Source organism: Rhinolophus sinicus, linkage group LG07, assembly GCF_036562045.2.
Source record: "Rhinolophus sinicus isolate RSC01 linkage group LG07, ASM3656204v1, whole genome shotgun sequence".
In the NCBI taxonomy this organism is placed as follows: domain Eukaryota; kingdom Metazoa; phylum Chordata; class Mammalia; order Chiroptera; family Rhinolophidae; genus Rhinolophus; species Rhinolophus sinicus.
Genome location: NC_133757.1, coordinates 16,798,944 through 16,810,581, shown reverse-complemented (window position 1 = coordinate 16,810,581; position 11,638 = coordinate 16,798,944). Strand labels below are relative to the sequence as shown.

The 11,638-nt window shown below is 49.0% G+C and overlaps 1 long non-coding RNA gene across 4 annotated transcripts in view; it reads left to right on the top strand.

Moving 5' to 3' along the window:
* Positions 1–9,121: 9,121 nt before the first annotated feature.
* Positions 9,122–11,638, top strand: part of LOC141572893 (uncharacterized) — a 29,271-nt gene continuing 26,754 nt past the window's right edge. For all 4 annotated transcript variants that reach the window (XR_012498424.1, XR_012498427.1, XR_012498426.1 and 1 more), the window contains exons 1-2: positions 9,122–9,337; positions 10,064–10,220. This is a non-coding gene — a long non-coding RNA (uncharacterized LOC141572893). The remainder of the gene's footprint in view (positions 9,338–10,063; positions 10,221–11,638) is intronic.

The window sequence follows — 11,638 nt, the reverse complement described above, 5'->3', positions numbered from 1 at the left end:
GGGTTGTGGGTGCCCGGGGCTGTGATCACAGCTGAGAGACTCCACTCCACAGCAAGGGAGTGTGGTGACATGGAGACCGAGTGGCTTAGAGGAAGCAAGCGCATGAACTTTGGAGCCAGAAGCTCTGCCACACACCAGCTGAGAGGCCTCGGGCAGATTTCTTCCCTGAGCTGGGTTTTCTCAGCTCTAAAATGGTGATGAGTCTCTCTACCTCATCCGGTTGATGAGGGTGAAACAAGTGTGAGTCAAGTGCCTGACACTGGAGCTGGCCCACTCCAGGCATCCAGATGTTGTCACTGCGAGGCATGTGCGGCCCCTCCTGGGACCTCTTCTGGCCCCACCCCCACTGCACCTCGTCTATTCCTGTCTGCTTCCTCGTCTTCCATCTTCATTCTTTCTCTCCCTCTTTCTTCTTCATGACTGGAGGCCTCTGAGTGGCCAGAGGGATGTGGCTGAGTGTCCTTGACAGTTGGGGAGGGATCAATGACTACACAAACTTGGTGGCCTAGAACACTTCCAACCTGAAAGGTCAACTGAGCCAGGCCCCAAGTCAATCAAGGAACACGTGTCCCGAGACAACCACACCCCATACCTCTGACCTACTCACCCACCCCCTCACTCACAGGCACTTTGCCAGCGTCTCTCCTCACCCCTGCCCTCCACCCCAGGAGTTCCAACTATGGTCTGGAAGAAAGAGTTGACTGAAAAGAGACCACAGATGGCCGCTTGGAGCTGGAGAGGAGCTGCAAACTGGCTTTCTCCCTCTCCCCCACTCCCCAGCCCAGGAGAAAAAGAGGCATGGAGAGGGGCCCAGGGATCGCCATGCTTGGCTGGCTGGCTGGCTTTCTGTGTGCAGGGTATTGAGGCCGCCTAATTGACAGATAGTAAACGTGGATAAAGACTCTGGGGCAGAGGAAAAGGGAGTCGTTGGGATGAGGCAGGCTGAGTCACTGGGGGGCAGGGTTTGAGGGTCTTGGGAGAAGACCAGATGGCTCCCTGCCATGTCCCCATCTGGGCCTCTGCTAACTTTAGGCTGAGTGAGCAGGGCCTGGTGGACAAAGAATGATGTGCAGCTGTCAGGGGTTTTGGGGAGTATGGCCTGGGGGAAAGTGGAAGCAAGGTGTTCCCCCTTCTGTGTGAGGCTGGGCAGCTGGGGACTCCACCAGTGCTGTCCCCTCCTCCATTCCCTGACCCAGTGCAGGCAGAATCTTGTCCCTTCTCCACACTGCCCCTTAGCTGACCTGCTCCTGTGAGGCAGGCCTAGGGTAGCTCCACTCAGTGTGTTAATTTTTCTGCAAGGGACTGGGGTCTCTACAGCCCTGATGATGGCAGCTGTTTGGGAGAGCCGGACCTCAGCCACCAGTCCTGAGCTACTCCAGCATGACCCCAAACCCAGAGGAGCTAGGCTCTCAGCACTGGATGGGGTTCTGACTGAGGAGGAAGGGAGCTGCCTGCTCTCCTCCTGGGCTCATAACCCACCCTCACTGCAAACATGGGTTGGTTGGCTGGGTCGTGGTTTCCGTTCACCCACTTCTGTTCCACCTGAGCTGTGATGTGCCAATCAAGTCGAGCCTCACTGAGAAGAATTGTCCCTCCTGCTTTCCCTCCCTTTCCAATTGGTCCCAGCCCTTACTGTGTAGCTAAGTCCTTCCCAGAGAGACACCAAGATAAATCAAGCAAGAAGTTGTATCCCTGCAGCTTCGACTTTGGACAAGTCACTTACTTTCACTGCTCCTCAGTTTCCTAACTTGTAACTGGGAAAGGGGGTATCTCCTTGCAAAGCTGTTGTGAGGATTAATAAGGTGAGACCTGTAGAGTCCTGGGCGACAACAGAGGCCACATGGCCATCGTATCCCATGGATGCTCTCTCACGAATCTCTCCTTTTGGGCCCCTCTTTCTATCCCCTTTGTCATAGTGGCCTAGGCTCCTCACTTCTACCTGAATTCCTCTACACAGCCCCTTACTGGTCTTGCTGTTCCGCGTCCCAGCCCGTTTAGTTCAGCCTCGCACCACTGGAGAGGGAGCTTTTCACCATGTAAATCATGGTTCTGTCACTCCCCACCCAGAGTCTACGACTTGTAAGAAAAATGAAATCCAGCTTCACCTACCAGGAGCTCCTTGGGGACCTGGCCCCAGCTGCCTCCTGGCATCATTTCACACTCCCTCCACTTGCCTCACTCCAGCCACTTGCTTTCACAGCACTACGTCATCGCGCATGCTCTTGCCTAGGAGTGGCACGTCCTTCGCCAGCTCCTCCGAAAGCCAACTCTTCATCCTCCCAGGGCAAAGGGGGAGGAAACTGCTGGGGGCCAGGCACGGTGCTAAGCATTTTATTTACATTATTTCATGAGGTAGGTACAACTATCAGCTTCCACTTAACAGGTGACAGAACCAAAGTGTAGAGTGGGCAACTGCTCCCAAATCCACGCTGTCCTGTTATCACTGTCCCCGAGCTCACAGGCTAACTCCTCCACAGAGCCTTCCCCCACGTCAAGGGCAGAAGGCCGGATCCAGCTTGGTGTCTGGGGAGACAGAGTATGGAGGTGAGTTTCAGTGACGCAAAAGGTCTCTGTTCAGAGAACGTGCAGCTCAGTCCAGCAAACATGGATTCAGTGGGTCCTATATTCAAGGGACAGGTCTAGGTGCTATGCGGGGTTAAACATAGACAAGTGCCGGCAAGGAGGTAGAGAAATTCAAGTCTCCATACTCTGCAGATGTAATACACTGCAGAGAATGTAAAATGGTGCGACCACTTTGGAAAACAGGTTGGCAGTTCAAAAAGTTAAATCTAGAGTTACCCTATGATCTAGCAATTCCACTCCTAGGTATATACTTCAAAGAACTGAAAACATTATGTCCACATAAAAACTTGTACGTAAATGTTCACAGCAGCATTCTTCATAGTAGCCAAAAGAGGAAAGAACTCAAATGTCCATCAAATGATGAATGCATAAACAAAATGTGGCATTGTGCTTTGTTCAGAAAGGAATGGAGTACTGACCAGGCTACAACATGGATGAACCTTGATGACATTATGCTAAGGGAAAGAAGCCATGCATTGATTGTACGATTCCATTTATACAAAATGTCCAGAATAGTCAAATCCATCAAGACAGAATGTAATTCAGAGGTTTCCAGGGACTGCTAATAGCTAAGGGGTTCCTTTTAGGGGTGTTGAAATGTGCTAAAATTAGATAGTGGTGATGGTTGCAAAACTCTAACTATACTAGAACCACTGAACTGTATACCTCAAAAAGATTAATTCTATGGTATGTAAATTATATCTCAATAAAGCTGGGTTTTGTTTGTTTTTTTAATGGATTAACCTAAATGCCCAACAATAAGAGACTGGTTGAGAAAATCTGGTACAACTGTTTGATAGAATATTCTGCAGTGATTTTCAGTGGTAGGTATAAAATGTTGGTATGAACACACTTTAAGATTATTGAGCAAGCACAAAAGGAGTTGAAGAACTCAAAATAGAATGTTTGATTCTGTTCTGTTAAGTAAATGTGTGTGTGTGTGTGTGTCTGCACAGGAAAATGGAAAGATCACTAAAATATTACAAGTTCCAGCTGGGGCAGCATGGATAAATTTTATCCTTTTGGGGGAAAGGGGATGCTCTCTGAATTTCCTGATATTTTCACACAGTAAACATATATTAGTTGTGTAATTTTTAAAAAGAGTGATTAAGAAGTCATCCACATCCCCTCCAAGGGCTCACAGTCCAGTGAGGAAGACAGACACAAAAGTTGTGAAGCAAGGCAAAGAGATTGGGAGAGGATGGAGTTAAGTCTTAGTGGGGCTCCTGGGAGATCTCCTGGAGGGGATGGAATTTGAAATTATGGCTGGAAGAAGGTATTTGGAGCAGAACCAGAAAACTGGGCCAATGGCCATTGATTTTCCAGGGGACAAACGGGCATTTCTCATCAATGGTCTCCAAAGGTCCTGTGTCCTGTAACCCAGTTCTCCCCCGATGCTGGTTGAATAATTCCAGATAGCAATTTTGCCTTCCATACCCCCACAACCATTGGTGGGAGAGTGGGTACATTTATTAAAACCAGTGACTGAGCATTCGTCCAGCTTGGCCCTGGCAGCGTTTGAACAGGGTCTGGAGTGGATGGAGTTCCCTGGGGCAGTCACACTGGTGGGTGGGAGGGAGGTCCATACCTTCCCAGCAAAGTAGATGAAGAGAGGCCGGATGTTACCTCTCAGTACCCTGCTGTTCCCCACCTTCCACTTTCTATTGGTCTTTCTTTTTTAACTGTTGTTTCCTCTCAAGCTGGGGAAGGCCCAGTGGGCTGTGAACAGAAGTCAGAGGCTGTGAAATAAAACAACTTTCAAGATCAACAGGAAGCAGGGAGATAAATCACAAGGAGGGTGGCTTGGGGAGGGCATGTGCTGGGTTTGGCCTTATTTTTAGTGGTCATGGTGGTGATGGTGGTGGGGAATTGAGGCCAGAAGCAGGAAGCCGGGTTTCCCAGCCTCAGCTTTTGATGGTTTCCGGGCCCCCCCTGGGGCCTGTGAAGAAGGGACCCATCTCTGTGATAAACCAGCTCTTTTAAGTTGTCTTTGTCTTTAAGAGGTGTTAATAAGTTCTTGTGACACTGCTGCTTCTATGAGGGGGTCCCACAAACCATGAGCAAAGCAAGGCATGTTCACTCGGGTCTGAGCACTGCCCTAAAATCGTAGCATTGTGAATGAGCCCCCAACACGTACACCCATGCATGACGCTCACTGGAGACACGGGGAAGATAGCTGTCATCAGAATCTTCCACGGACACACAGTCTGTCCCAAATTAAGAATCACTATGATAGGGGGGAAAAGCACTGGACTGGGAGTCCAAAAAGAAGTTTGAATCTCAGCCTTGCAACTTATTTGCTGTGTGATAACTTGAGACAAGTTATTTAATGTCTCTGAGCCTTGGTTTCCTCGTCAGAAAATGATATCTACTCCTGATTCTTAGGTGCTAAGGAATATCTGCTGTATCAGAGTCTCTCTGAGAGGATGGGAGAGCATTCTGGGGCAAGCAAAGCAGGCTGGCAATTCAGCAGGACAGAACTGGGTTGGTTGTAGGGCTTGTAAATGATACAGAGGCACTACCACAAAGAACCACTTCTTTTTCCTCCGTTTGTCCCCCTCATACCTCTCCCTGATAGTATTCCACCCAGAACCACTCCATACACCTACCCAACAAGCATCTTGCTCCTTTCTGCTGAACTTTCTAGCTACCACATATTTTAATTTGTGTCCGGACTCCTCCAGAGTACAGTGAGTGCATCCAGTGGTGAGAAATGGTCTGGGAGGGAAAAGGGCAGAATGGAACCGAGCACACCTGCCAGAAGTTTGGCTCTGCTGAGTTGCGAGACTTCAGGCAGCTCAGCCTCTGTGAGCCTCCATTTTCTCACCTCTAAAGAAGAAGTAATTAAGAGTGCCTTCCTCATAGGGTCTTGTTTTGAAGATTAAACGGAGTGTTGCATGTAAAGACTTAGATGAGGTTACCTCTCAACGAGTCTTGAATCTTAGTTATTATTTTTCTTCTTTCCCTGGCATGTGGAGTGCAGCACTGAGTAGGGCTTCAGCTCCCAAAACTCAGCCATCTCTTATTTCTGCCCTTCCCACCAAATCGCCTTTCTGAAAGGCACTCTCATGACGGGCTTGTTCTAAACGGGAGCACTACATTCCCATCAGCAATGAATGGGAGTTCCGGCTGCTTCACACCCTCACCAGCATTTGGTGTTGTCTGTGTTCCAGATTTTCGCCATTTAGTGCCGCCATTTGCAACGGTGTCTCATTTTTGTTGCCTCACTTCGTATTTTTATTGAACAGTGCTGCTCTGGACACTGGGATACAGCAGTGACACCCACTGAATCCCAGCCCACGTGGAGATCCTATTTTTGTGGAGCAAGATAATCGAGGCAAGTCACACAGTTCCGTTGGCTTCTCCCAAAGAATAAGGCCAAAGACCCGTTCCTAACCAGCGACTGCATAAATGAGAAGTCTCTCCAGAATAGACAGAGACAAGACAGTAGGGACAGTTCAGGGCTGCCCTTACCCACCACTGGAAAACACAGAGAACACACATCAGAATCATAAAGAAGCAAGCTGGTGGGACCCCACATCGTGTGCGCCAACATCCTGATTTTACAAAGGTGGGGACAGACTTGGGTGAGGCCTGAGGCCCGTGCCTTACCTAAGGTCACAGAGCCCATTTAAGACAGGGCAGAACGACACCCCATGTTTCCTGAGTCCACTTCTAGGACTTTATCCTACGCACACATTCACCAGTGTGCACAACGACTTAGATACACAATTATCCACCGCAGCATCACGTCTCATAGAAAACACTGGGAATAATTCATGTTTATCAATGGGAAGTGAGTTAAATACATGATGATGACTCCACAAAGGGACATAATAGATACAGCAGTAAAAAAGGGTAGGAAAGCTCTTTGTGTACTAATAGGGAACATTTCCAAATCCACCATTACGTTAAAAAGTAAGGGCAGAGTATGTTAATTTGTGTTTAACATCTAATGTGGCTGGGGGTGGGTTTAATACATATCTTTCTTTGCAGATGCACAGATACTAGAAACTGGTGCAATTGGTTGACTCTGCGGAGGAACTGGGTAATTTGACAACTGGGATAGGAAAGAAATTTTTTTTTTAGGAGAGAAATTTTTTTATTATATATTCCTGTGTTTCTTTTGTATCAAAAGAATAAATGACATGTTCCAAAAAACTAATAAAAGAAACCAGCAGAGTTGTATCACAAACCTGAGCATGCGTTCCCCAGCCCAGGATGCCTGAACCAGAGCAGGCGCTGGAAGTCATGGGAGTGGGTGGTTAATCTGTAGGCAGAATTGCTGTGTGAGCTACTTAATGCCTGTTCAGGAGTGGAGAGGAGGGGAGGACAAGGTCTCTGTCCCCTTTTTACCTCTAGGGAGGCTGAGAAGCTAAAGGTTCTTCAGGCTGAGCTTTGAACTCCTGGGACACTTGGCACCCTGCCACTGTCCCTGAATACAGCTCAGGGTGGAGGTGTGGCTTCAGCCCTTCAGGGAAGTGGCCCTTCCGGAGCCCACGGGACTGCTGAGGGCTCCCCATCTGAGAGAGAGTCAGGAGGCGTGGCTCTGGCCCAGCTCGGCCCCAACTGGATGTGGGAAACCAAACAAGTAGGGGAACTCTCTGTGCCAGCAGTATACCCATAATACCCGCCCCGCTGGCCTCACAGAGACAGGGTGAGGATCACGAAGAATGTGAAGCAGCCAGGCCCTGGGTGGTTTATGGGGAATACCAGTGATCCCATAAGGGAGTAAATGGCTCTGTGGTTTAAAAAAAAAAAAAAAAAAAAGGCTGGGTAAACAGAGTGAATCAGGCCCTTCAGTGCAGACCTTCTCAGAGCCTTGAACATGCTCAATGCATTGTGACATGTCAGGTGTGGCTATAGTATATATCATTTCTCAAATTTATCTGACCACAGAACCACTTTGAAGGAAATCTATCCAAATCTCCCAGAATAAAAGTAATCCATGGAAGACTCTTTGAAAAATGCTGATTAGATGAAAGTAGGGTAGACACAAAACACTATTCAAAGGCACAGTGGTAGAGATAATGACTGCAATCTAAATTCCTGTCATTAACACATCCTATTCGGTTTCCCTGCTCACAGTGCTAGGTGTTTTTAAACTGTGGATCATAAACCATTAGTGGGTAGTGAAATCAATTTAGCGGCTCAAAACCAGCTTTAAAACAAATGAATTCGGATAGAATAGAAAATAACAGAGTGCACTGCATTTAATACAAGTAAGTATTGTTTCCTGAGACACATATACAGGCATGTACAAGCTGGGTTGTGACAGAAAATGTTTCTTATTGTGGGTTGTCGGCAGAAAGTTCGAAAATCACTGCTGCGCAGCTCCTCGACCCAATAGAGGGGAAACTGCCACGTGAGGGTTGCCCCCATCTTCCCACTGAACCTGGGTGACTCTCTGGTAAGGGCTCTGGGGACAGGGGCCTCTCTCTGGCCCTGTGATTGTGGGATAGATGTTAGGATTAGCAGTGTCACCTTGCTGGACCCAGAGAATGACAGAGGCCCCCATTGTTATTCACTGAGCTCCAGAAATGCAACCGATCTTTTATTCCTTTTTCCGACACTGCTTAGAGCCCCAACCAGAAAGTACCTTTCTCCTGGGAAAACAAGCTTGTGGGGCTTCAGCTTCTTGGTTTTGACATTTAGACATTCAGAAAGCAACTTCATGTCTGAAGACTTATTTTGACTTTGTCTCCAGCTGTTGGATTTTTCTTTTTCTTTTTTTATCATTGTGCCTTGAACTAAGTCATTTCCTCCTTCTGGTTCTAATTCTCTGTGTCAGGTGAGTATTGTTTAAAATTTTGGGGAGTGTTGCACTGACCAATGAGAGGAAACATCCTGTGAATCTTTATTTATTCCTCAATTGAAGTGTGCTGTCCCAGCTCAGTCATTGACTAGCTGTGTGACTTTGGGCAGGTGACCTGCCCCCTCTGTGCCTCTGTCCACTGGGGGTAATAAAATCTGCCTCATGGAGAAGTTACAGGGATTAAATGACACAGTCTCCATTAGACATTTATCACAGTCCTGACGGAGAGTAAGAGCTCAATTCAAAACTGATTTAGTCACCACTCCTACTGCTTCTTGTAGTGTTAACTCATCTGTTTACTTGAAACTTGAGGTGATCTGGGCCAGTCCTTTGTGTGTATCAAGAGACCTTTCAAGGTTTGTGAAAGAGCCTGGAGTGTTCAGAAGTGGGTCCCCAAACCTCCAGACTTCCCAGCTTTCTTTCACCTCCCCCTGGGTGGAGTGAGAGTCTCAGTGTCATGAAGATTTCAGGTGGCTCTTCTGTGCCTCCGGGGAGCACTTGGAGCCTTCTGCAGGTGACCTCAACCTGCCTTCCATGTAGAATTTGCCCAGGACTTTCACTGAAAGTCCTGCATCCTGGGAACCCCTGACCCCTGATAGGGGCAAACCGGGTCAGTTAGCCACTCCACTTCCCAGGTTCCCCTGCAGTGGCCTCTATGCCCCCAACCAGCACTCACCCCCGCCTCTCGCCGGAAATCACCCCCTCCCCCACGACACTCTGCTGCCCTGCCCTCTGGGCTGAGCTCTGGCTCCCACAGTCCTTGACTTCAAATGCCCCAGGTTCACTGACATTTCTCACTTGATTCGCCCACTGTCTCAACTAGACTCTGGGTCCCTTGAGGCCAGGAACTATGTCAAATTCAGGCTTGTGTCCCTCACAGCTCAGAGCAGAGACTCAGCAGGAGGCTCGGTAAAGGCCAGCGAGTGGCTGCACCTGCAGGTGAGAGAAAGGGCGGCGGACTGAGCTCTGGGCGACGTGCTCAGCGTCAGGGAGGAAGCAGCCGGGAGGGAGTTCCAGGGACTAGCTCCTCTTCCCGGCCCCGCGGACAAACCCAGGAGCCCCGCCCCTCTGGGATGCTCCGGCGATGTCATTGCCCAGGCGGGAGGAGGATTAACCAAGAGTCCTCAGCTTGCCTGCAACTGCCAGCGGGGAGAATAAGGTGGACTCTGACCTTGGTTAGTCTTGGTCAACGGGCCACCTCATCAGGAACACCTGAGACTTTTACTTAAAACACTTCAGATGGACGCCAACAGTATCCTTGGGGGTGGGAATCAGCTTTGACAGGTGATTCGGCTATAAACTGAAATGTAAGACCCCTGAGATCTAGTTGCAGCGCTTCCTTCACCTGCCCCACTCCCAGATGTCCTCCTGAACTCCACCCCGGCTCGTACCCCACCAGAAAGGCAAATGGAGGCCCAGCTGTTTCAGGGCAAGGGGGCAGGTGTGAGATGGAGCTGCCCAATAGCACGGGTCACTCAGGAAGAAAGGTGTGGGGTTGGCGAAGGGGGAAGGGAAGCTTCAGAGCAGCCCCGCCCAGGGCCCAGGACTGTGCTCCCTCAGTCTAATGTCTAGTGCATGGTCTTCCTGGAAGCATAAAGCCAAATCTTTGTTTTCAGGTGTTTTTTTTTTTTGTTGTTTTTTTTTGTTTTTTTAATTAATCCTTAGGTATTGTAAACGGGACTGCAAAAGAGGATTTCAGGAGAGCCTCAAATCCCCTGAGGTTGGGTGCACGGTTGTGGATGTGTGTGCGCTTCTCTGGAATAAGGCCGTGGAGGCATACATCAGAGCTAGCGCAGGGTCCGTTCCAGACCACCGTAATAAAGTGAGTATCGCAATAAAGCAAGTCCCAACCTTTTTGCTGGTGGAGGGTCTTGCCTTCAATTTGTAAAAAAGGTGACACCCATGGAGTGTGATAAAGCAAAGTACAAGAAAGCAAGGTATGCCTGTATATGTATATATGTATAAAATGGGTAATGATACAGACTTTGGAGTCCGACTTACTGAGTATAAAGCATGGCTATACCAGTTTACAACTGTTGACACAAGTCACTCAGCCTCTCTGAGCCTCTGTTTTCTCATCTGTTAAATGGGGAGAATGAGAATACCCTTTAGGGTTGTCGGTAGGATTAAATGAACACAGTACATAGAAGGCACCTAGAACAGTACTTGGCCCATGTTCTAATGTAAATATTGCTGAACATTAACTGTTAATAACAAAATAACAGCTTTTGGCACATCTTCAAAAGTCAACGATTCAAAAGGAGGTTAGGAAACACTGAATTCTCTGGGGGCCTGAGAGGCAGCACAGTGGGTGTTTAGGAAAGTGGTGGTCTGAAGGCTCTGCCAGGGAAGGTGGGGCTGGGGACAAGTAGGCTCACCTCTCTAAGCTGATTAACTCATCTGTGAAATGGGAGCAATCACTGTTACTTATTTCAAGAGACTTTCATGAGGATTACCTGAGAGGCTGCATGGGGGAGCCCACAAAGCCAGCACTCAGGCTCAGCAAGCACTCCCATCATTTTGGTGCTGCAGGGGTTCTAAGGAGACAGGACGTCTCTACAGTATCTCCTCTACTCGTATCCCCAAAAGCCATCTTCCGTCCCCCGAAAGCAGTGGGAAAAATGGTGCACGGAAACCCCCTTCCCTCCATTCATGCTCTCTGATGAGGGGTAACCTCTCCTCTGCAACGGCTGGTTGCTGCGAGGACAGGCTCCCAACTGTTGGCCTGGTGTGGAGAGAATCAGTGAGCGCACCTCAGAGCTGGAAATGAAAGGCCTTCTCCCTTTCACCCCCTCTCTTCCACTCAGCAAACCTGGCTTCCTCTGCTTTCTTCCCCTGGCTCCCAGGGCTCCACGTATCTCTGGGGCATCAGGGCGGGCTCTAAAGACAGCTCAGGTGCCCTGGAGCCATCAGAAGGTGCCAGAAAGTCTGACACATTGGTTTAAGGAGGAACTGCCTAAAAATAGAAACACAAAATCTCAGGCCAAACAGGAGTGGGGAGCCCTGAGAGGGCATTGGGTCCAGGTTCCTCTCAGTGCAGGACTCCCAGGTCTTGCTTAGCGCTTGCCTAAAACAGACTCTGGGGCTCTCCCCAGAGATTCAGCTGTGGTTCTGGGGTGAGGCCTGGGGAGCTGGATGTTGAAGAGCAGCTCAGGAGATTCCTGTGATCAGGCATGTTACAGCATCTCTTGAATACCTCTGGGAATGGGGAACTCACCATCCCCTCTCGAGGGGCAGGGA